Source organism: Dicentrarchus labrax, unplaced genomic scaffold (assembly GCF_905237075.1).
Source record: "Dicentrarchus labrax unplaced genomic scaffold, dlabrax2021, whole genome shotgun sequence".
NCBI classification, from domain to species: Eukaryota; Metazoa; Chordata; class Actinopteri; family Moronidae; genus Dicentrarchus; species Dicentrarchus labrax.
This window is the reverse complement of record NW_026136720.1, coordinates 12,301,964-12,327,157: the sequence shown is the minus strand read 5'-3', so window position 1 is coordinate 12,327,157 and position 25,194 is coordinate 12,301,964. Positions and strand designations below refer to the sequence as shown.

Sequence of the window (25,194 nt, the reverse complement as noted above, 5' to 3'; positions counted from 1 at the left end):
GTCAGACATTACATGAGCCTGGGACACAGTACATGCATGGATTACTGTAGAGAAAAAAAATTATACAGCCTATATTAACAGTGACTCAGCTGTCACAAAAAGGTGGAGCTGTCTCCTGGAAACTGTTAATGTTTATGTTAAAATGCTTAGCTCTTTAATTTTTAAAGCCAAATACCACAAGAAAAACCTTAATAGAAATAAGCAGGAATGTGTTAATAATATTCAGTTTAGTGGCTTTAATATAGATGAGTAAACGTGTTGCTATTTTTTGGATACCCGTCAAAGAAAACAGGTCTTGCCTTTTCTAGTTAAAAAGTAACTACATTCTTATTTACATAATTTGACATGAATTTAGAGAAATTAGATGATGAGGACACCCTGCTGTGATGGGTTTCCAAGATTCAAAGCAAATCTTTGAAATCTGTTCAATTTCACGGCACTGTCTTCAATAACATTTCCTCAAGCACATGAAAACACAGACTGGTCCAAAGTGTGATAGAAATTAGATGCACATTTAAGATATACATTCAACACAAAGAGTTTAAACAAAACTTTAACCAGCTTTTACCATGCACAATGCAGTGCAACACGAGGCAAATTCACAAACCAATTACAATCATTTAGGACAGTCTACTTTGCTAAGGTGAGACATTCTCTGGATTGGCTTCACATTCACTGACAGCTGATGGGCAGACAAGGTCACTGGATGTACAAGCTCTCATTTAAAACATAGACATGAGAGCAGAACTGGGGTTAGTTGGGTCTATCAGAGCTGTCAATCAATTAATGACAATTATTGAGCAAGGACGCCCGTGGGAGGTGAGAGAGGGAATGAGAATGACCATGGGGGAACAACATGGGGAACGGGACGAATTATGGAGATTGGAAAATAATAACCAAAACTGAATGATATTACCAGCCCACACATGCAGATCGCTTACTTCCCAGCATGTGTAAAGTACGTCAATTGAGCACCATGACAGGGATTTGGACCTTGTTTTACTAATCAAACTACTGAAGAAAAAAAAAAGACATTCAATAACTTATTAGAATTTCCATAACATATCAATGAGTTTTATGAGCTTAACTAAATTTTGTGAGTCAAATGGCCCATCAATTATTTCAATAAGAAATATGTGGTTGGTGTGAACGTGGCAGTTTTCACCACACATACAGAAACTTAGCAAACACTACTATAAATAAGGAATACCTCAGAAGTGACACCATATACTGTCCCACACTGAGAAGGTGCTTGTGCTACTGTTGTGCTTAAACAAACGAATACAGGACATGCTCAGTCTAAACTGGGAGAGAGAAGGGAGAGAGAAAAAGGAGGGAGGGAAAGCGTTTTGAAATTCTCCAGCTGGCAGGCTTTAATTTTCCACCATTCTAATTAAAATGCAAATTAAATTTATAATTAGCAACCACAGTATCCGAGAAACCACCTTGTGTGCAGCCCAAACATATGGGGCAACCAGCGGTGGGCAGCACTGTCTCTAGGAGACAACAGAGGTGGGTGGCAGGACTGGGGAGTGTTTGTTGAGAACGGATCACGGTCTGGGCTGGTGACACGGGAGCAGCACTGTGCTTTAACCTGCTCCTCTCAGCTGGGAGTCCTCTAAGCTCTGTAGGGCGGTGAGGCAGGGAAGCACGGCTCAGTTTACTCTGCTGTCACTGCCCATGTCACAGGTCATTGCATGTGTCACCTCAGCCAGGAACAAGTGCGACGACCAGCACTGCCGGGGTCAGCTCCTCCAGATCGAAAGGTTTCTGACCAAAATTAACCTTTGCTGACTCTCAGATAATTAATTTTTCATTGATGGCAATTCTTTGTAAACACAACAGCCCAACATGTCTTTATCCAGTGCCTTTCAGGCACTGCAACTTCACATGGTGCAGGCATTTTTCTAGCATTGCAGGTATAAAACTGATCTGAGTCTTACTATAATAGTGAGCTGAATAGCAACAAGCAGCATTTTAAAACAACAGTCATGAACTGCAAAAAATAAACTGAATTTGGAAATGTATAAAAGTTGCTGTTTCAGTTTGCATTGATATTGCTAATGAGGAAAACTTTTGGACAATAACCACAAAAGGGAAGGATGACAGGCACAAACTGTAGTTGACTATCTTTTGTTGTCCAACACAAGTTAGAGCCAGGTCACTGTGGGTCAGAGAAACGCTTTCTCCGAGGTGCCTGGCTTTTCCACTGACACTGCTGAAACAGCACCATCAATCATCCATCAGTTGTCACAGCCTGAAGCTAAGGTCAGAACAAATCCATGTCAAAAGAAAAGGCCACATCTTACCATGCGCTTTCTCTCAGCTGGACAGTCTGCCAGTGACACTGTGTCAAGAGACTGCTATCCCACACCATAGTCCTTCTCTGTGACTGACTTAGTTGATGAGAAGGTCTCATATGACCTCTTCAACACCCCATCCCCTTGTCACCTGAGTTGGACCACCAACTTCCATTACGCAGTTAAGTGTCTCGACTACAAGACAGACTTATCTAAGAAGCTGTCAGGTGAGTTAACTCGCACAGCTTTGGGTAGACAATTGGACGTGGCCCTGTGTCACGACTGACACCGTTTCCTCTTACATGCTGCTCTCTAAATGACACTCGTTGCTGTGCAGAGTCAAGCATTAACACACTGCCATCAGTAATCACATGTAGTAAGAGACATTCATACATACAGTGTAGACCTCGACTTGACAAAAATGTCTTTGTATTTAAGAAATAAAAACCAACCTGCTTTCTTTTGCTGGGTTTTCAGGCTTTCACTCTTTACAGGCCAAAGAAAAACTTGTTGCTGAGTTGATAATCAGAACACTACATAAGCCTTTTACTCAACCACATTGTTGGGATGTGAAATATTCCTGTGTGTCTGACTAGGCTAAGAAGTTTGACACAAAAGAAACCTTTCTGTGAAGAAATCCTAACTGGACAAAAAAGTCAAAATGATATATGGCTTAACCAAATTGACAGTCACTGTTGGACAAAACATGGTTTCTAAATATAATCCTCCATTGTTTTCTCTTCTCTAAGAAATGTTCTTGCTAGCTGTTTGGTTGAGCCACCTGTTGCCTTGTTAATCATGCTGAGAAGATACTCATAAATCATAACATTCTTCAATTAATCAAGCTGTCAGCTTCTAGGTGAGAGGTCGTGCATGGAAGAGACAGAGGTCATCAGTGTGGTGTGAAAGGGTCATGGTTGTGTGGCATCTCTTATTCTTGGGAAGTGTCAGTAGAGGAGCCAATGGAACAAAGGAGAAATCAAAGTCCAAGGGACACGGGAAAGGGGGCTGGGGGAGGCGGCTGGGCAGCCACACCAGAGCCAGAGAAAAGAACCAGGGTGCAAAGCATAAAGCCAGTCAAATTGACCTGTCATTACATCAAGAGAGCCATGCCAAGCCGCTACATTATCACACTCACCATACCCTTTTAGATGACAGAGTTCCCGCAACTTACCAGGTTCCTTCCATTTGCATAATTAACAAGTCATTCATGTGTCATTCATTTGACTTCTATTCATGTGTAGGAGACTTCAGATGAAATAGCATGCACTGTATCTGGTAAGTGTCAAATGATTATTACTCTAAAAACACAAATTTAAGTCTTATTATTGTACAGTATCTTGCCGTTCCAAGATAAAGGATAAATAAACATGCAATCATTTGCACAAAACATTGCATTGTGGGTTCATTGTGGGTCTGGTATTTGTGTTGTGTGTTTTTTTTTAAAGAAATGCTTCAAGTTAACACAGATATGGGAATGCTAGTTCAACAATAGTGGCCTAACTGTAGCAGTCAGTAGACTTCCAAAAGGCCCACTGGCAGAGCTGGCACTTGCTGCATCTTTTCAGTGAAATTGTTGGCTTGGTATAGTACAATACAGAAAGAGACAATTTGAGGTACCCAGTGGTGGAACAAGTATTCAGATCATTTTCTTAAGTAGCAATACCACACGGTAAAAGTTTTGCATTCAAAATGTTAAGTGTTGTTTAATGTACTTAAAAAAACTTTTTTTTTCTTTTCTGAAATATTAAGCATTATTCTCCTTGATGCATTAACCTGTAGCACTATTTTAATTCTGTATCTGGTTGACATAGAGCTAATTTTATATTCTTTATATTACAGTAGGGTAGTTTTTTGTGAAGCAACACATCATATTTATACACCAGAAAATAACTGGTAAGTACAGCTGTGATATAAATGTAGCAGTAAAAAGTCAAATTAAAGTACAGTATTTCCCTCTGAAATGTAGTGAATTATAAGTACAGTACTAAATAAATGTTCTTTACTACCAATGCTAGTACTGTCTTACGTTTCATTTTTTTACACTGACAGAAAAAAGAGAGTCAATGAGAAGTGGAAAATGTTGTGAACTGGATTTAAAACAAGTGTGAACCTATCATGACGTCACCCACTGGTTTGGGGATTGCCGTTTTAAAGCCTTGAGTTTGGCGTTTTGGCTGTCACCATGACAGTTGAGTGCGAGTTGAGCTGTTCTCATTGGCTGCGCAATTTCGAGTCTTCCATAGCAGGAAACAATGGCGGCTCGCCTAGTCATGCACAATCTCGTATTACAACAACAGTTCACTAAAATATGTTTCTGAAACGATTTAGGTAAGAAATGGATAACGCAGTAGCAGAATCTTGCTTTCTATTTGATCAGCAATGCCTAGTCTGACCAAAGTTAATGCTGTGTTCTGAAACTTAGATCCAACTGTCTGGCCTTTACATGGAATGCAGGTTTTAAGACACTTGGCGCATTGGCTTCACTTTATAGACCCCGAATCTCTGTCTATCATATATACTGTCAATAATTCAAACCCATGAAATTGTGTCTGCATGATTTCCACCTGTTATTTAGGCTCTATGCTGTGCCCTACAATACACTCTTGCTACAGACTCCAGTTGGCAACTCCGGTATTTTACTTCTTTCACATTGTTGTTATAGTTGTAGGCCATTTATGAACAAGCTTAGACAAGCCTCATTGATGAGGCATAGTACATGGTGGTTTGAGGTCTATAAATAAGCAAATTGTAATAGTTCAGTTTATTTGTGTTTTTCCATTTTAAAAGTATAATGCATACTTTGGTCAGAAACAGTGCATTTGTGTGAATGTATGTAGTAAATGTGAACTGATTATATTCCAACTATTAAAATAACTAGCAGAATAAAGGCAACCTCTTCCCATCTCTGCACCTCATGAAGGTGAATTTCTTCTGACTATGGAAATTATCCTTAACATTACTTTCTCCCAATTTGCCACATTCATTTCAATAAAAGCATGCCATTTGCAGATGCATGCCAATCTTTTCTTGTGCTACACATCTTAAAAGCAAAGTACAAGTACTTTAACCCACCATCCTTTAGCACATGAGGTCACTCATTGCTGATAATTACAACATCTGTAATTTCCTATCTTAATGTGCTATACATCAAGGTTGAACTTTACCGAGCTTGACGTGTCAATCTGCTCTATGTATTTCCCTTTGCATTAGTGAATTTGAATGACATTTAAGTCTCACAGACGTTGTTACCAGCCTGTCACTGCCCACTCATCCACCACCTTAGAATTTGCAAGTGATTTTAGTCATTGATTACTAAGTGTTTGGAAGTCTAATGCAAGTGTATCCGGGCATATTTAAAACATCTTTAATGAGTCCATGTTACCACTTAAGTCAATCACTGCTCTTTTGTTTGAATGGGGGAAAAAATGTGCCAAGATTTGAGAGAGCCAAAATGTCTACATATCAGGGCACTCTTATGATTAATTATGTTAAAATGTGAGAGCACTGCCTTTTTACATAAAACACATGATTTTAAATGTTTCAGATCAGCATAGGTTTGTAATTGTAGAGAGAAAAAACAATGGTTATGTAGCGTTTTATACATTTAAACAATGCAGGGCATTTATGCTCCATTGCCAATTGGGCTTTTTAACAGTTTGATTAAATGCTTTAATCAATCACAATCCTAGCTTGTTTATTAATCACTTTATCAAGCAGTTGATGCATTGCTGCTTTTAATGGACTCCATTTATTTTGATTTCTCCTCTCTTCATCTTATCGAAAGGGGCTCTCCCAATCTGGACAGATAAAAAGGGGGATGCGAGAATTGCTGGCTATAGTGGCGAGAGCTCAGACAAGCCAGTCCCTTAACTTCATTACAATCACTCTGCTCAGACTTAACCAATTTATTAGTGGCAATATGTGCCCTGAGCGATGGCTAGGTAAACCACATAGCTTAGCTCAGATAAACAGGCGCCCGTTCATTTGTCTCCTCACCTGACACCATGGTGATGTATGATCCTAATAAGATTAATATACCCTGGATTTATTCCCTCTTTGTCCCCACAGGCATCTTTTAATGTTACTCCTGAATGATCTAAGACCATTTCTCAACTTCTATGTTTTAAGAACTGAAAGCAGAAATATAGCAGTTTGGATAAATACTTAAATCCAGGCTGGATATAACACTTCATATATAAATGCTGGTGCTAACAACCATTTATTGCACAAGGCAGACTATTCTTACACTTGAACTATGAATAAACATTCTTCCCTCCCGTGGAGGGGCTGAAAACAAATTTCTAAAACAGAAGCTTCTCGCACAATTGCATTTCAAGTTTCTGTTGTATTCAATAACGCATTAAAGTAGCCATTGAACCTGTCACGTTCTGGTCAGAAATGACCACAATTAGCAAACAATCCATCTCCTTTTAAGCCCCCTCCCAGCCAACCCCGCCATCACCCAACCACCACAGCCTCTGGTTTGGATTCACGCACAGACTTTCTGTCTCATCCATATTTCCCCCTGGCTGCCCTTCAGCTTCTCCTCTTCTCTCCATTGTGCGCTGCAAAGCTATTGTCTGCATCATCTGAAACTCTGTTCGCTGTTATGAGGCAGCGGTGAAAAACATGAGTGCACAGGTTTGGAACACTGAATAGAAAATTGTACTTAAGTGGTCTTCTCTTGCCCATCACCTCTACCCTCTACCCTCCTCCACATGAGAAGGGCTGTTGGGGTGGGCTGGAAGGGGAAGCCAGCAGGGCAATAGCAAACTTGAAAGCAGCCAACATTTGCAGCACTCTTGAAAAACAAGCATTTCACACCTGAAGCCTTTCATGCAGGGCCTCGAGGCATCCCCTTCAGGGCATTTAATTGGCTATTGCTTCAGAGCTCGTTCAACGTGCCCATTATGGTGAGGCGACAAGCAGCCAAGTATGTCGAATGAAAAGGGTCCTTCTCCCAGATGGGCCTAGTGGTATTAAAAACTGCCCGATCACTTCTTGCTGTTGACTGGCAGAGGTAATTCAGATGTATACACATCTACAAATACTTGCAATGAAAAGAGTGAACTGGACAAGACAGAGAAAAAGGACATGCCTTTCAAATACAGTACTCAATTTATTATATTGACGTAGAGACCATGCTGTTATACTGATGTACATATAATATAAAGCAGAGCACATACAGCATAGCACTACCTTAGTCTACAACAGATAGCTGTCGTAATAAATGAGACTAAACTTCGGCAGTCCTGTTTATCAATGATGACATTTGAACAAGCTGTGAAACATTTCCTTGGTTATTGTCAACCCGTGAAAAAAAATACCCTGCAGCATGCCTCCACACATCAGACACTTTGATCACTTACAGTTTTTGAAATGAAGACATTTGTGGCTCTTCTAAACATATATTTCATGCTTTAATCTCAGCCCAGGGACGAAAGGCTCTAGGATATGATGTTCCACTTTTGTTTGGCAGTTCTACCTTAAAGATATGGTCTTTTCCCTTCCCTGTGCCATCTGCCATCCGAAGTTTCACCCATATCAGCCTGAGGCATTGGAGCCCTCATTGGCAATGTTTTTGAGGGCACCCTGACTCCCCATGGATGGACAGCCTTGGGGGAACCAGATAAAGTAGGTGTTTAGTCTCTGGGCTGCTGATGAGGAAGGGATTGGCTTTGAGCTGGGTTGGGACTCATGGGAAATCTGGCGTGCAAACTAATTACGTTGTGCTGCCAAACTGCCTGTGATTACAAAATGGAGAGGCGGCGAAGGTGGAGCTTAGACTTTATCAATTGCCCTACTATTTCTTTTTTAAAAGAAAAGAGCTAAAGCTAATGAGATTATTTAACGAGATGTTCTTTTTGTAGAATTACTTGTGGTCTTGATTTTATGACAATTGTGATAGACGGACTGATGGATAGATGGATTATAAATAAATAAACATAATCTGCTGATTTAAAAGTTGTGTTACCTGAAAAATCTGAATTCTCAGGATGGTTCAATAACAGCAAATACCTAATTACTTCTGCCATGTTTCCCCACCTGCCTGTCACACTTTTGGAGAAAGCCACTTAAAAACAGGTTAGTTCACAAATGATCTGCTATATTTGTATTAACGCCTCAGCTGGTGGCACAGACAGCCCCTGAAGATACGCACAAGACAAATCATTAGAAGGTACAATGGGCTAGTAGTTTACTTCCCTCATCATGGACAAAATCAAATTTAAGGCTTAGTATCTGAATATTTGTACAAAAAAATGAATTGAATTAATACTTTTTAATGTGTTTTAATTGATTAAAGTTTAGTTTATATTCTAAAATTATTTTCTTTTTCTCACAACTATCTCATTCTGGATTAATTGCCCAATTACAGATTTTATCCTAAATTTAAAAGCTGAAAATGCAACATTCGTACTGTAGTGTTAGAAATAATATAATGTTGCTAAATAATCTTGGAGAAAAACTGTAGTAATACATGTCGACCACGCTTTTTTTTTGCAAAGACTACTCATCAAAACTATCCTGAGGAAGGTCAGGAATAATAATTAAAAATGTTTTTAAGATGTTTTCAAGAGTATCAAGTGTGCGGACCCTTGATGGCATGCTAAGAATTTTGCAGCTAAAGGCAGCTCTTATTTTCAAAACTCTTCATGTTGTCATGGCGCAGGTGGAAGGTTGCAATGAAGCAGAGCAAGGATGCTTATAATGGTGGAAAAATCTTATACGCTGCCTCCATTATTTTTATTACATTATGTTTCATTACATATAAATGTGCTGATGTCTCAAAGCATTGTGAATTACATAACTTATATTCTAGCCCATAATCCATTTATACAGTGGAGCATGTCACCAACCTAGATGAGGAACATTTGTCAAGGATGGAATGACAGCACACAATGAAGCAATATCATCCTTTAAAATAACTTCACTTATTTCTTCTCCCTCACTCATTCACTTGCTTGCTCTTTTCTCTCTGATAGAGTACTTGGCGTCTTGTGGGTTAAAAGAAAGGAACTGATTTTATAAGGGAACTGTAGGCGCAGTCATGGATCTAATCATCACGGGGGGATGCAGGTAACATCAGTCAGTGACATGGAGCAACATGATATCAGACACAGAATAGATCACTGTCTGTGTGGTATACATAGCACCACTCTTGCTGAGACCTCATCCTTCAAAGGGGCAAACTGGTTGTGGTTAGGGAACTGAACTTGGTACAAGAGGGCTGCAGGTTCAATATCTCCAGTCAGACACTGAGCAAGATACTTAACCTGAGCTGCCTCAATGAACATCCCAACTAATAAATAGATGGCATATAAAATGTCAGCACCGGCAGATAGAAGCACTGCAATAATAATACACAGCGTATGCTAGGACTCTGCATACCACAACATACACAATCTATTTATATACAGCAGGACACCTTTCCTTAAATATGTGCATAACATAATACATTAAAACTGGTACAGGAATTAATACTGAGAAATAAAGTTATTTTCTAGGGTTATTTATTCTTATCTGACTTGGTTTATTTATGTTATCTAATTTGTTTTATCATTAATCTTGACAGAGTTTAGTCCTCCTTTGTTACTGAGACAGTTTGTTAAATTGGTTTAGCATTTTTATTTCATTATTTTGTCAGATTTTGGGATATCTGTCTTGTTTTATTCTCTGAAGCACTTTGAGCAGCATTTATGTACAAAAAGTGTTATGTTCCAAAAATAAATGGTATTATTATCTGTTGTTGTTATTATAATGTAAACTACCTGTCTGATGGTTAAACCCTTGAGTAAGGTATAGTCTCTTTTCTGTACCTCGGTTCTCAAGTTTCTGTCCAATGTTCACAGAGCAAGGGAAAAAAAATCAATAAACCAACGGGACAGCTAGTCTCAGAGGATTTCACTTTGGATTAAGACTAGAGAAAAAAAGAACAGAATGCAATACTGAGATGGCATTATGACATTATTATCAAAATCCTCATTGATTACTGATGTGTAAAAATAAAAGGTAATCCTACAAGTAGTAATTGGAACGAAATCCAGCAGCTCACTGTTCGACTGGGAATGATAGCCAATGACATGACATTAAGCAACGTGAGACAAGGGGCAGTGGTTTAAGTGATCTGGCAGGCGGTACGATGCCCTCCTGTCAGGATCGATCAGTCCTGCTGAAATTTAGAGCAACACTCTAAATTGGTCTTAATAGTGTGTTTCATCCTCCAGTCTCCTCCACACATTGACAGGGAGCCAGTGTCCTTCATCACGCCAGGTTCCTGCCCTCCCTTTCAATCTGGGCATACCACTGATCTCTGCTCTCTGAGGAGAGGGAGCAAGTCGGGCCAGGGGCACCCACAGCATCGAGTGGCTTACATCCCACCTCAGATAGTCAGGGAGGTTTCCCCTTTTATGGTGTTAAAATAGCCTGCAAAACCATCCCCAAACCCCTATTGTGTGCCAAGAAATGTTCTGATCTGATCAAAATCCACTTCTTGGGTCTGTGAATCATCAAATTGCATGGAAGAGCATGCATAGAGTCACCATCATTAACTAAATGTGTATATGGCAGTGTATCCTGGCTCAATTTTTTTAATGGGAAAGACTCATAAGGGGCACAAAAAGGAAAAAAAAAGCTATGCCCCTTTCCTACTCCGTTGGAAAGTAATCTGCTTACATCATTAGGCTAAGCTTGCTGAAACAAATTACCAGATGTTGTGTTCCTTTTTCTCTCGTCTTTTTGTCAACATTTTAAAATACTCTCCGCCATTTCTCCTCACTAGCGCCCCCTCCTCTCCAACACCTCTACACAATGAGGCCATTTGCAAACAACAACAATTGGAAAAAGAAAAGTCCCTCCCGCTATTCACAATCCCTATCTGGTTCTGTTCACGTTCGTCCATTTTCTGGCGATCCAGTTATGTAGCGGCTAATAACCTGAACAGAGAAGAAGAGAATACCAGGAAAAAAGAAGAATGAACTGAAGCAATTGAGGTCCCCCACCCGCGGTTGCACTTGGTAGGGATTTTTGAGGGTCTAGTTTAGCTTATCACATTATAACCCATTTAGAGATAAAGACATGTCCCAGTGCTTATTAGAACTCTGTAGCATGCTGAGCATGCAAACACATATTTCAACCCGCCTCTCTTTTAGAGATTTCTAAGAGCAGATGTAACATTAACTCCAAAGTCAATAGAGAAGAATTAGGCAATGTGTGCAATGTCATTGAAACACTTTTAAACTGTAATATTGATATTTACACTTGCAATTCTGCATTATTATTATTTTTTATTTGTTTTTGTAAATTGCTGACAAAATTTGTATTGAACATTCAGAATATTTAAAAGATTTAACAGTGCTGTTTTATAAATAATAAAAGAAAGATCAAAGTAGCCATAATTATGAAGACACTGCTTGTATCGATTCTGTTAATAGTTACATTATTCACTAAATGTATAATATTTTTGTGGAAGCTATTATTATCATTATTATTTCCACACTTTTAATGATGTCATAATTTTTATGGATTTTATTCTGTTTAGATTTTAATTTTGTATTTCTTTGTATTACTTCAAGTCTTTCTTCTGGGTATGAACGCATTACACTACAACAAACTGTGTATAATTACAATTCCTACATTAAATGCAAGCTTGTTATTTAATCTAAACATCGTCTTTTCAGTGTTTTGGCAATAGTGGTATATTGGAGAATTTAGCCTTGACAAAACAACCTTGCCCTACACTGTATGCAACTTACAAGGAAAACTGTGTGCAACAAAGCCAAAATACTGTCTGCCTGGCCCTGACCTTATTTTCTTGACACATAAAAGAATACATAAACAGATAAATACTTTAAAATCAAATTGCTTGTGTATTTACCTCTTATCAACCAACTGGCAGCAATTGTGATTCATAGCAGTCATTTAAGTGATAATGCACTCATTCACTACACTAACAAACACATACCTCCTGGTTATCTGTGCGTCAGCGTCGTTGCAATGCTAGTCGCCAAACAGGAGGCAGAAAACTCAAGATGGTGTTGATTGATAAATTGACAGGTTAATTTTCGGGTGGATAATGAGAGTAGGACCCTGAAAGATGGTAGGGAGAAGCCTCTGGCCCTTTGCTCTACCTTGGATGCAGTGCCATCTATCTATTACTGGCAGAACCGCAACTAGGAGCAGGTATACTCAGGCCCTGCCAAATATTTGTACCATCTGGGTTAAATGAGGTCTCAAGCTTTATATTTGTGTATATCCTTGTTATATTCCTTCAGAACATATTAACCATAGCATCAGAGAAATTAGACTATATTAAATTTACACCATGGCTTGTAGATCTAACCATAAAAAAAAATAAAAAATAAAAAAAATATAACGGATTAGACTTCAGGAAATATTTTAATATCATAAAAAATAGAAGCGATTTGTATGTTATCTACAAATAATTGTTATCAATCCTAATTTTAAAAGACAATATCTATTGTGAGTTTTACAAGTTCCTAACCTTTAGTGTGCATTCGCAAATTGTGCAACTTATCCATATATTTATTATAGTTGATCATTTCTGAGACTTCTTCTCTTTTGACGTATGTTAGACAATACCATAGATTATGATTTTGCACAATACTGTCATTTTCTATGGTAGCAATTAGCAAAACGGCATGTGAAAAACTAGACAATCCAACTCTGGAGCTTAATTAGAGGGCAAACTGTTAGAACGGAAGAGAAGGTTTAACTAGAGGTTAGAAAGGTTTCTATATCTTACACACATTTCTACTGCTTGTCACTGCAATGTGCCAAGTCTGCAAGCACTCTAATTAAGTCCCTACCACCGTTACTCTATAGCTATTCCCCATGAATCAGCATACAATGTAATGCTAATCAAATGCCACTATTTTAGACAGACCTAATGCCCATTATTTCTATCTCGTCTACTGTACCATTAGAGAATTTGTGTGCATCTTTATTTAATAAGGCAGAGATTTGTGGAAGTGATTTGACATTGTAAGTTCAAAAAAATCATTCAGCAACATTTCAGGATGACAATGACAAGAGAACCAGAATTACATTTTCTGAATATGAACATGTCTCAATGAATTTAAAGAAAAACTGTATAAAAAACTTCAAATCCTTGATAAAAATTACAAAACCAGCTAAGTTAACTTCAGCTAAATTGTTACTGTGGTGACTGAATGCAATTATTTTTCTATATTGTAGTACAACAGATCAGAAAGATGACCCAATTTAATTTTTTTTTCATTGGCTCTTGTTTGTACTGAGGCTTCAAGAGACCCTGGTCTCTTTTGGATATGCCTCGATTGAATTTTCTGGCAACTCATTCTCTTTGCTGTTTCCCAATAGTGGGGCAGTGGGATGGTAAAACATTTGAAAATGTATAATTCTATCTAATAATTAATCTGAAAACATAACTCTTTTATACTGAATTTGACAAATGGCACAATTTCAAGTATTTATTATCTGGATTTAAGGTAGAGTGTGTTATGTTACACTATTCAGGCTTGGGTTTTTTTTTTTTTTTGGCATGTTCCTATTTTTATTTTACCCAAATAAGTTTAATATTCTGTCCGGCCTTGAAAAGAACAAGTAAAGAGGAACAATATACATGTAGCACAATAACAAAGTCTCATTTTCTATGAAAGTACATGAGCCGCTCTGTTTAGTACAATGTTTGATGATATGACCACAATCATGAAAGAGGACAACACTCTCTGTGTTGCCATGGATGCAAAATAAAAAAAACAATTTTTTTCCTGTAAGATATTTTGTATATATAACCATCATAATATATAACAATATATTTTTGTCTTGATAATAACAAAAATCCTTTATATTATATCCATGTAATATTTATATCCAAACTCAGTGTAATTGAGTTTTTCATGTATTAAAACATGAAAATAGGTAACTGTTATACTCCATAAAAAGTTGGCAGCGTGAAAACTCCTCATTGATCTAATTTATAATGCAAAGGCTCAATGCAAATCAAAACCCAAACTATTTAAACAAAAGTATGAAAAGACCCAAACTGCATAGCAATTTAAAATTCTGGTATTCAAATCTACAATACCATCCCACAAACAGTTTCTTAAGGTATGTTTTGTCCCGTATTGTTGAAATAGCAAGCAATAGTGAGACGAATTATGGCTCAGGGTGTCATTGTATTGCTATAAATGCTGTTGATTACCAATAACCACATGGTCACAACTAGTGGTGCCTCACTCCTCCCATTCATTTGAACAGTGTTCTGAGCTCTGACAGACACCACAAGAACGAAAGGAAGGGTGCAGAGGACAAATCTTGGGGGATTCACCCCATCTGAGGCTCCAAAGCACCCAACAGCTTGATCCTGTGTCACTCCGAGGGCATGGCTTGGCTCTCCCTTGATTTGCCTTTGAAATCTAAACGTTTAATTGTGGTCAATGAAAAGGGTTCAAGCAAATGAATGGTTGAAGAATATGAGCGGAGGGAGGGGCAATTTCGGAGTGTCAGGCTGTAAAATGAGTATACATAAAAAGCAGGAGGGAGAAAAAAAAAATCAAGAGGGAATAATGAAATTAGGGATGGGGCGAGAGAGAAAGAGAAAGCAAGGGCTGGAGAACTTGAAGCACTGACCCCTATCGTCCATGGTGAAAAGCAAGAGATTAGAAAGTGTTTCATGCTAATTTCCATGGAGATTTCTGTAATTTCTCAAAAATTACTTCTTCCTGCTTTGATTTGTCCATACTGCCTGGCCCCCTGCTAGTGTTGTCGGGGTGGTCTGCTCTATCATGCCTCTGCTCTCGTGGGCCCCTCGATGGCCCCTCGCTGCGGCCAGCCGTCGTGAGATTACTGAAGCGGCGCTGACGTCTCTATCAGCTCGCGCCACCGTCATGCCCTCTCCCAACCCCCCACCATCACCCGATCCCTTTCCCTCAGCCCAGCATCCTTTCTGCCCACCCACCACCAACCCGCCCTCAGTGCAAACTCTCACAGATCTGTCAGATGATGGCTTCATTGGTTCGCGCTGCTCCCTGCAAACTCATACCAGTCTTTTTACACTCCCTCATCCCGTCCTCTCATCCCTCCTAGAAACCTGCACCACAAGAAAAATCTCTACCCCCCTCCCATTGTAGACTGTTTCACCTTTTGCTATCCCTCAGCCTTCTCCCTCTCTGCCTCATCCTGGTTTGTGCTTCTGCCTGCCACATCAAAGGAGAACCAGGGGTCACAGAGCCACAGGCATGGAATAGAAATGCAGCCAACTGCGTGGCAGTATGGGAAATCAATCCTCTAAAGATAGCTCCATACACTTCATGAACCCATCATCAGTCTCTGATACATATAGTAATATATAGGAATTTTTGCGGCCTTTTGTGCATTGTATAATGCACAGTATGTTTCAAAACAGCTACAGTTTGGTGTTATGTTTTATTGACAACTTATTTTTTAACAGAATTTACAATATATAGTATTATAAAATAATATTTATGTACATGATTTACAGAGTATGAATGAAGAAAAAATATATTATTTAAAGGTATTTTCATAAAGTCTTAAAAAAGTGTTTATATGGTTTAGATATTAATGCTGATTCTACGTATATTCCCTCAGCACAAGCTTGAATCTCCCCTTCTAAGGAGCAGTCTGTGTGTTTGTGTGAGGGGGGCTGTGAAGCGAATCTGCAAGAAAAAATGTCAGAGAATAACATTGCAGCAGAAATATGTAAACACCTTCAGCCGAAGATTCATGCCAGTATACACAGGTGATGCTTCCTCCAATATGTCAGAAATTTACTCAACTTTGTCTCGAGCACCTGTGAAGCATTTGGGCTGAAGGTTGTAAGAAATATCTGTCTGAATGATAAAAAAGAAAAATGACATGGAGCAGCAGCAAAGCCATTGTTATGAATTCTATAAGTCTTGAAGGATGAATAGGGAAACTAGTGTGATTGCCAGACACCGAGGTTTGCGGCGGAGTTCGATGGCTCCATGTGGGGGCGACTGGCTCTGGTTGCTTAGCATTAGTATTAGATAAACACTCTGTCGGAAGATGTCAACGTCTCCATTAATGCCAGAGCTGCCACACAGGCTGTGCTTGAGTGACACAGTGTTTTGTGGAGTGTGACAGGGGTTGTAAATGCTAACTCTCTCTGGCTGCATCTCCGAGCCTGGTGGAGCCAAACCCTGATGACACCTGGGAGCGCAGAGACACTACACTCTGACACTCTGCGGAGATGATACATGTTGTCTTCTCGTTCTCGTCTCGGGGACAACAGAGCATTTACTGTACCAAATGAACTAAACTAATTAATTAAAATTAACTGACAATAAAATGATGCATTACGTATATAATTTCTATTATTTTTGAACAATTTAAAAGTTTATTGACTGTTGTATTTACTTTATGTGTCAATCTAATGGACACTGAATTTGAGCTATTACAAAGCAGAAGTAAAAGAGAAAGGGCTTAAATATCTATGCTCACTTATCACTCTGTACCCACCATGAGCAGATTAGCCTCCTCTGGAAGTGTGGCTACCCCAAAAGGCTTTTCCATAGACTTTACAAACCACAATATGGAAGCTGTGTGTTCAGCACAAGTATAATGCACTTAAAGTCTGCCACAAGTACACATATCCAGCCCCACAATGAGCAGGATATGGGTTTTTCCATGCTTTCACAAAGTGGACAAAGGAGTTTTCCAGTCAGTAATTATGCAGACTGGAGTATTCCAGTCAAAAATATAATTTGATTAATTTCTAAAAAGCTTAAAAATTTACAGGGAGCATGGTTATCTTGAAATTGTTGAATTAGGAGACCTATATGATTATCACCAGATAAAAGTATACAAATATGAACCAGATTACCTTACAAGAATGACAATGCTATAGTAGAGTTACACAGTGCTCAACCAGGGGCCATTTTAAAATGTATTCATTCTCTAAACCTGTACAGATTTTCCTCAAGATCCCGACTAGAACATAAGTTGATGTGTGTCAAGAAAAAGAGTGGTAGCAGAACAATATGAACCAAACTCTAGTTGTATATAAAAGTTCACAGTACATTTCATCTTTTTCTCCAATACATTTTGCAGCCGGAAAGGTTGGAATTTATCAGTCTGAGAAAACAGCATAGAGAATTAAACTGCCTTGAGCTCAATAATACTGGCCATCTAGGAGCTGCTGAGTTGTTCTGTAGGCTGGAGGGCTGGACAGTGTAGTGTACTCTTCCCCCTAATGCCCTGTCCATTGATCTTTCCCGTAACTACAGCTCCCCACAGAAACCCACACAATCTGTGCAGAGGAGTGCTCCTAGGCACCCCCCACTTCAAAGGTGCATATTTACTCTTAGAAATTTAGAGAAAGTGCAGCTGTGGATGCATCCTCCAACCTCAATCAATGACAGGGCTGGTCCTCCTGACCCCCCCCTGCTGGCTAATAAAGTGCTTCTTAGGCTTGGTGGTTTCCCTGGAAGCCTTATGGGGTTGGTTCAAACTAGCACTTAGGTTTGTTTCCATTGTCTCTTCTCGAAAATTGATTTTTTAGAGAAATACTCATCTTGTTGCTCAACAAAGTTCCAGAGTGAATTACTGTGTACTGTTTTATTTTGTCCCTGATTTATTTATTTATTTATTATTATTATTATTTGTGGCATTAATAACTGAAATACACAAATAAGATATAAATCAACAACCACTGCAGAGCCCAGTCTTAGAATCAAGCTGAATGATGCTCTGGATAGTAAAGTTTTGCCTTTTTTAAAAGTAATTAACAATTCTCATATTAGCAGAAAACTTTTAGCTATAACCTCAAGCTAGGAAAATGAATACCTGACTGAGTATTTTTTAACCCACAGTCTGGCAGGGTGATTAAGGAACAGAACTGAACAATGGGTGATTTAGATGACACACTAGAAAAAGCGTTCTTTTGTTTTTTTTAAATCCTCAATGTGTATCATGTCACACTACTCTCAAATAAAGCTGCAGTGCCCTGAAAATAATCTTAGAACAAAATAGCTTCATTTTCAAATTACAAAAAAGATTGTTACAATGTCTTTAATTTGCATTTTTCAAAGAATCTACATATGCATTACGTCTACTAAACAGGTCCTGTTTTCTTGTCTGACAAAAAAAAATGTTCATGCTGGGATGCACATTATCATAATTGTCATTCCCAATCTTCAAAAACAAATGTGTATTAAGATAGTAACAAAAATAGGCCTTCTGCTGAAAATCAGACAATCAAAATCTTTTGTAATTAAGCACAGCGATATTCTAATTACCAATAATTCAAGCTACTCCATGCTGCTTCCTGTCCCCCCTCCACAACAATTAGAAAAATATATGTCAGCTGTGATTTTTCCTTTATTTCACTTTAGAGTGGCACAGTGGGGGATTTATTCAAAAACAATGACATTTATAACTCTTCTCTGGAAGAACTGCATTTATTCTTTACTCAGCAGGAAAACCTAAGTTTTAAGTGACTGGAGTAAAGGTCTAAAGCAATTTGCATAGCTGCATAACACCATAAAAAATAGAAACTCTTGACAATTATAATTGTAACAGCAAAAAAAGTAAAACTTCTACTTAAGAAATCCTTTCTCTTACAGTCGCATTCATGACTGCACATGGATGTACATAATTTTGCAGGATGAGCTACAGTAGCCCGAAAGCTACTGACCTTGTGACTACATTGTCTGACATTCATCATTTGATCATCACTCTGTAGGTGAGCTCTTGCCTAACCAGGCTGTTGTTATAGCGTTGATTGCATTCTTCAAGTCTCCCACACTACTATTAGCTCTGAAAACGGCGAAAAGAAACTTGTCTCAATGTCATTAATCCTAACTTGTTTGGACTCCTCACGTTGACTCTCCCACACATCTCTTTTTCTCCATTTTTTTTCTCTCTCAGCACATACTATTGCTCTCACTCTCTCTGCCTCGCTAACATGTTGACAGCAGTTTGTTAGTAGGTATCAGTTTTCAGCGAGCAGGCTGAGAGGGAGAGAGGGATGTGGTAATCATCTCTATCTCCGGCTGCTTGGCAGCGTTCCCCTCGGCATGCTGGCAGACACTTGCCATTGAGCAGCTGTCAGGCAGAAAGGGTGTGGGATGTGGGCTCAAGCTACACAGGTCATGGTCATTTCTTTCCAAAAGCCACTGAAGCTAAAACCTTAAGTGGCATTTGAGCTACCTGCACTGTCAGTTCTGACACTCACAACACTAACAAGGAGACCACCGGTAGAGAGTCAAACTCGATTATGCCTCCCTGGTGGATTTCCTTAATATAGCTTAGCTACTGCCAGGCTTGTTTTTCTAACACTTAGCACATGCTTTCAACGTTATGAGAGTTGTTCTGCAGATGTGCAAAGTAAAATTTTGAGCTATATCTAAAGATTTACCAGAAATACATTTGACCCATTAATTAATATAACACACACACACACACACACACACACACACACACACACACAGTATTTACTATTGATATATATTTCAAATTAATATTTTTCATAAATTGTCAGCACAATGCAGACTACAGTAGTAGTAGTTTATATTGCATAAAGGGAGCTAATTATGCGGATATTTCTGAACCGTTTACTGCCCGACTTTCTAAAAAACAACAAGCTCTATGGTTAAAAAAAGTGGTGTGCTGATTCATTGCCAGGTAAAAACAAAGAAATATTTTCACTTCAAAAAATAAAGATGAACTTTGTGTACCACTTTTTCTCACATGCCAGAATAACAGTCATGCCCTCCATCATAACAATTATTCTGTATTAATTCTAGGCTGTCTTTAGTTCACAAACCCAAAGCCCCTTAGTTTATGCTGAATTATTTGGAAACATAACTAATCAGCAAAAAAAAAATTCATGTTCCACAGAAAGGTTAAAACTTAAAACAAAACTGTATGGAAAAGTGGTCTTACTTCCACGGCTGCGAACTGAATTGTGCCTGATAAGTTGCAGGCTCTCACAACCTGGACTTGTGATCTTTAGAGTGATACCCTCAAGTTCATAGCAACAAATACACTCAATCACTCAGGGAGATCCTAAGTCTCTCTGTTGGCCAATTACTGCCTTTAAAAAGCCTGGGGCACCCAGGAAACTTTGACTCCTGGAAATAAAGACCAATCTGAGAGAAAAACATTGCAGCTATTAAAATCTTTATAATTCTGTAAATCACAAGTGATTTGTTTTGCCCCATGGCTTGTTCCGATACATCCTTGCTGCTATTGCAAAGGGCATAGGGTGACTACAATTGAGTAGAGCAAGCTTATTTTTACAACTAAGCTTGGAAAAAAGGGATGCCTTTTTCTTCTTCTTTTTTGAGTGCAGAAGGCAAAGATCTCCTCTGTGTCATAATTGCCTGAAGTTAGAGAGTAAAGGCTCTGGACTCCTGATGTTAGTGTGGGCCTTTCATCAGGGGGGTTGGAGTCAGAGCTGCTTTAAAAGATCAGCCACTCTGGAGGATCAGACTCTGTTTTTATTTATGTGATAAAGGCGTTTTAAAAGAGAGAAAAATGATCATCACTTATCTACTGTTGCATTAGATGTTTCCCGGACTGGTGCCGTCATTGTAGGGGTTTGCTGTTTTTGTTGATGGTTAAGGCTCCCATTATTCAAAGCAGATTTACATTTTTCCCAATTATTTCATTTTTGAACTTCAATATTAAGTATGCTATACTGATTAATTTTGAGGATAGATGCCGAAATTAGCCTGCTTATTCAAACAAAGTGGAAGCCAAAAGTGGTAGAGAGGATCATGCAATTATGAGTAAAATCACTCCAATTAAACACTGCCATGTTAACTTTTAGAGAGCACACACTCCACATAATATAATTAGAAATTGGGATGAAAAATGGAAAAGAAAACAGCAACATTATAGAATGAAGCATTTACAGTTGATGGATTCTCAAAAAGCTCTTCTATCCTCTGGTGCTCAGGGTTAAGAATGGCACTCTTCTGCTGCCGCAACACTCTCCCTCCCTACTGCCACACTCCCCATTCAGTAGCGCAAGGCCCTCCGGTACTAGACAAGGGCCCTGACTGAGGACGCTTTGATACTTCAGCCTCTAATCACCAGAGTATCCTTATAGCGGCAAGCTGATGGACGAACGGGTCATAGGAAGGATGTCCCAACCATAAATCAGACTACAGGGGTGACAGCACACAAAATAGGTGAATTGTCCTTGGGTTCGTGATGCTGGCGGCATCCCTTGTGTCACCGAGTCACACCACCCTTTTTATTATTTGGGAGCGAGTCAAACGGATGCCCTACCAGCCACTCTGCCCTCCCCCCCTTGTATTTTTCCCTTAGTCTTCAAGCCTGGACCCTGCTATGAACTGTTTCCAGAGTCAGTTACTGGTGTAATTGAAAGTGCTTTGTCATCGCTTTCAGCCAAATACTGATGGATGTGAAGTTGAATGAGGTTTGGGTTTTAGTTATACGAGTGAGGCTGTGTGAGATTTATCACCAGAGGCTTAAGAGGCTACAAGGGACCATTAAAGCACCACCGCCTTCTACATCACAGTGAACTGTTCATTATTATTCATTAAAACAGAAGGCCTTTAATATGTCTAGTTTCCCATGTGAAAAGAAAAATTGTACATACATGTTTTTGATGACTGCTGGAAAATGAAAAACTGTTCAGTTGCCCAGTTTTTACAGTAAACTCAGTCTGGTGCAGTTAAATATGGATTTTATATAGTATAGGTAACACATAAAAAAGTAAGTTGGCCTTGGAATTCATAAGCAGTGACATGAGAGAATAAATAGTTTTGCAAGTTTCAGCAAAATCAAAAGCTCCAGTAAGCCTCTTTTTATGCCTTCACATGTACTATATAAATCTTTGCTCTTTACAGCTTTGCACTGAATAATACATATTCTCTTAATTTGAGGTCTGTTATGTTAAACATACAGCCTTAATGTATATATACACACACTCTAAACCCACCAGTGGTTTTCACATTCATATTTTCATAATTACAGTGGCCTATGGAAAACCTATGAAACCATTTAATTTCAATTCTGGATCGACATCCACATGCAAAGCGTGGGAGGTGTGCTAGTTCTCATTGTCTCCCACTTATTATAGGCTGCCCCCAGCTGCCTGGGCTGTGAAGGCCTGGATCCTGGCTCACGTCCAGCTCGGCTCTGATCTGGGCCTCTTTGTGATTTGAGGAGTATAGAGCTTTGCTGGGCTGCTGTCCTAGAGCCATGTTGGAATGCAAGAGCAGTGGTGGAGGTGCAGAGGGAAGTGACCTCACTGTGTGATGCGAGCAAGAGTACGGGGCAAGAGTTACACACTGAGGTTGGTTGTATTATAAATAAAGTAGCGTGTGGTTTCTGTGCTGCAACCGGGAAATAGGAAAAGGTGAATACCAGTGCTCACAGCATAGTTGTAAATGGTGCCCTCTCCTAACACTGGTTCAAGGCTGCCAAGATAGCATGGCCAAATAAAGTAGATGTAATAGAAAAATGTTTCCCAATTTCTACATGTTCTCAGAGATTCTTCTGCTCCATTGTGTTGCTATGATTAATTTCTGCCTTATCATTAAATAATATTTCTTATTTCTGGGGGTGGGTGGGTCACGAGCGAAGGGAAGTAATACTTTTTTTTTGCTCATGTTCATGTTCTTGTGTTTGTGTTATCTCTTTTTTTTTAAATATTTAAACATTTTAAAGAACAGAAGCATAAAACATATCTAAGTCTTAACTTCAAACACAAATAAAATCAGCTTTCTTTTGCCAGCTGTCTCTGATGATAGAATGTGGGAATGTGCTGACATTGTGCGAGAGCCAATCATGTGGACTGCTGACTGTGTGTTGAGGGATACTTGTGACTGACCTGTCTGAAGCTCGTGTGCATGCGGGTCGTCTTGTGATGCAGAGGAGGAGCAGGAGGAGAACAAAAGACCAAGACCCTGCCACAGGCACAAATACCTGGGAGGAGAGACAAAGACAACTTCACTCTAACAGGAAACACAGTGTCCAGGATAAACAGTGCTTACCTAGACGCACCATCAGTGTGAAACTTAATATGACTTCTAGGACATCCCTCTGGGAGAATGTTACAGCTCTCATAGTTTTGTTGTTGTTTTGGCACCGTGCGACCAAGTTTATCAGCACCAGCTGAATTCAGTTACGCCGAAAGCCTAACAAGTTATTCCTCACAGACTTAATAAAACACATTTTCAATGTAGGTGTCATTTTCTATATTAAGCGTTTCATAATGCTACGTGTGGATAAATCTCTCAAGAAGAAATCAATAGATATGCTGTTGCCTATGGGAAAATTAGCATGGTAAATGAACATTAACTTGCAGATGGTTGGGTATGGGGCATCGCTGTGGCTCCTAACAAACAATTGATTAACTTGTAAATTCCCATTGCCCAGCTGTTATTCAAGCTGTTTACCATAAATAAAAGAGGGGGAGTAGAGAAAGGATCCAGATGCTTTGAGTGCTGCAGAAAGGCAATCTGTCATTGTTCTCAACTAACACTGATGGATGCTGCTTTAAATGGGGATTGGTTTTAGTTAAACATGACAAAGTGAGGGATGACACGCCATTGGTCACAAAGGTCTGGAGGTCCAGCAACGCCTCAGCAGTTGCTTTTTTCAGCCAAGACAACCTCTTGTTCGTGTATCAGCTGCCAATGAAAGGGATAAGTTGTTGGGGTAGGCTTTCAGGTTTGTTTGTTTTGTGTGTTCATCCTGAAGTTGAGAAATGGGAAAATGAACAAAACTTCACATGAAGACTACAGCAAGATGGCAGCCAGTAGGATTAGAACATAATCTACTTTCTTTCTACTCTCCAACAAGATTCATTTCCAAACATTTATAATAAATGGAAAGCAGTATGATTTCACTAGGTTCACCACGGCTCAAATTTGAAGTATGAGAAATCCTTTTTACATCTGACTTGATGCTTTAGTCAATTTGTTGAGTACAATGAAAGTACAGCTCATTACACAGAACCACTGTTGTCATTACTGTAAATATTCCAACACATTCTAACCTTTGGACGCCTCACAAAGTTACTGTTGAATTACAGTATGTAAACTAGGAAAACCATTTAGAAATTTGTAAAATTACTTAGCTATAAAAGTCGTGATTGTTTCGTTATGTATTGAACCACACACGTTGGCAGTACACCAAACCAAGTTTTGACATCAGGTTAAAACATTAAGTGCAGACATCTAAGTTTAGTCATACAGTATGATATACAAATATAAAAAAGACATGATGTGTTTAGAGGATATGGCTGTCAATGGACAGGAGCATGAGAAAAATAAAATCCAGTCTCAACCAGACTTCAGTGTGATGTCAGATTGTGAATGGTCCAGTAAAGCCTGCTTCTCAACGACCCCAAAAATAACCAAGGATGATGTAAAATGCATATGGGCCTCTCTTCCAGCTGCAGAAGATCACATACGTATATGTTCTCAGTAGAGGACGACATCAGAGATCTGGAAGGAACAAGACAAGCCTTTCTTTGGACTGGAGACTTTAGGCTGCTGGCCCCAGAAGTGATCTAGTTTCCCAGATGCGGGGGGGGATCTACAGAGCACCACTGAGGGACAGTTTAAGTAAAGACTTCTGCAAAGCTCATCATTCATTGTCAAATAAGGTTGAGGTAAAAATCCAACCTACATATACTCCTTTCATCTTCTATCATTGACTGTTTACTTTTCCACACGTAGAACAGCTATCCCATAAGCTTGCCAGAAGAGGGGCAAGATTTCAGAGTTCTTATTTAAAAACACTCAAGAGTCACACAGACACACATGAAGTCACATAAAATTATACAGATGTTCTTCAGTTTTAATGGTTTAATGTTTTAACCAAACTTTGCTTTACATTTTTTAACATCAGATAAGATTAGAGACTT

General features: G+C 39.0%; 1 long non-coding RNA gene across 1 annotated transcript in view; it reads right to left on the bottom strand.

Moving 5' to 3' along the window:
* LOC127353566 (uncharacterized) overlaps positions 1-25,194 on the bottom strand; it is a 101,630-nt gene that overhangs the window by 61,121 nt on the left and 15,315 nt on the right. Inside the window, exon 3 of the long non-coding RNA XR_007881315.1 lies at positions 23,152-23,246. This is a non-coding gene — a long non-coding RNA (uncharacterized LOC127353566). The remainder of the gene's footprint in view (positions 1-23,151; positions 23,247-25,194) is intronic.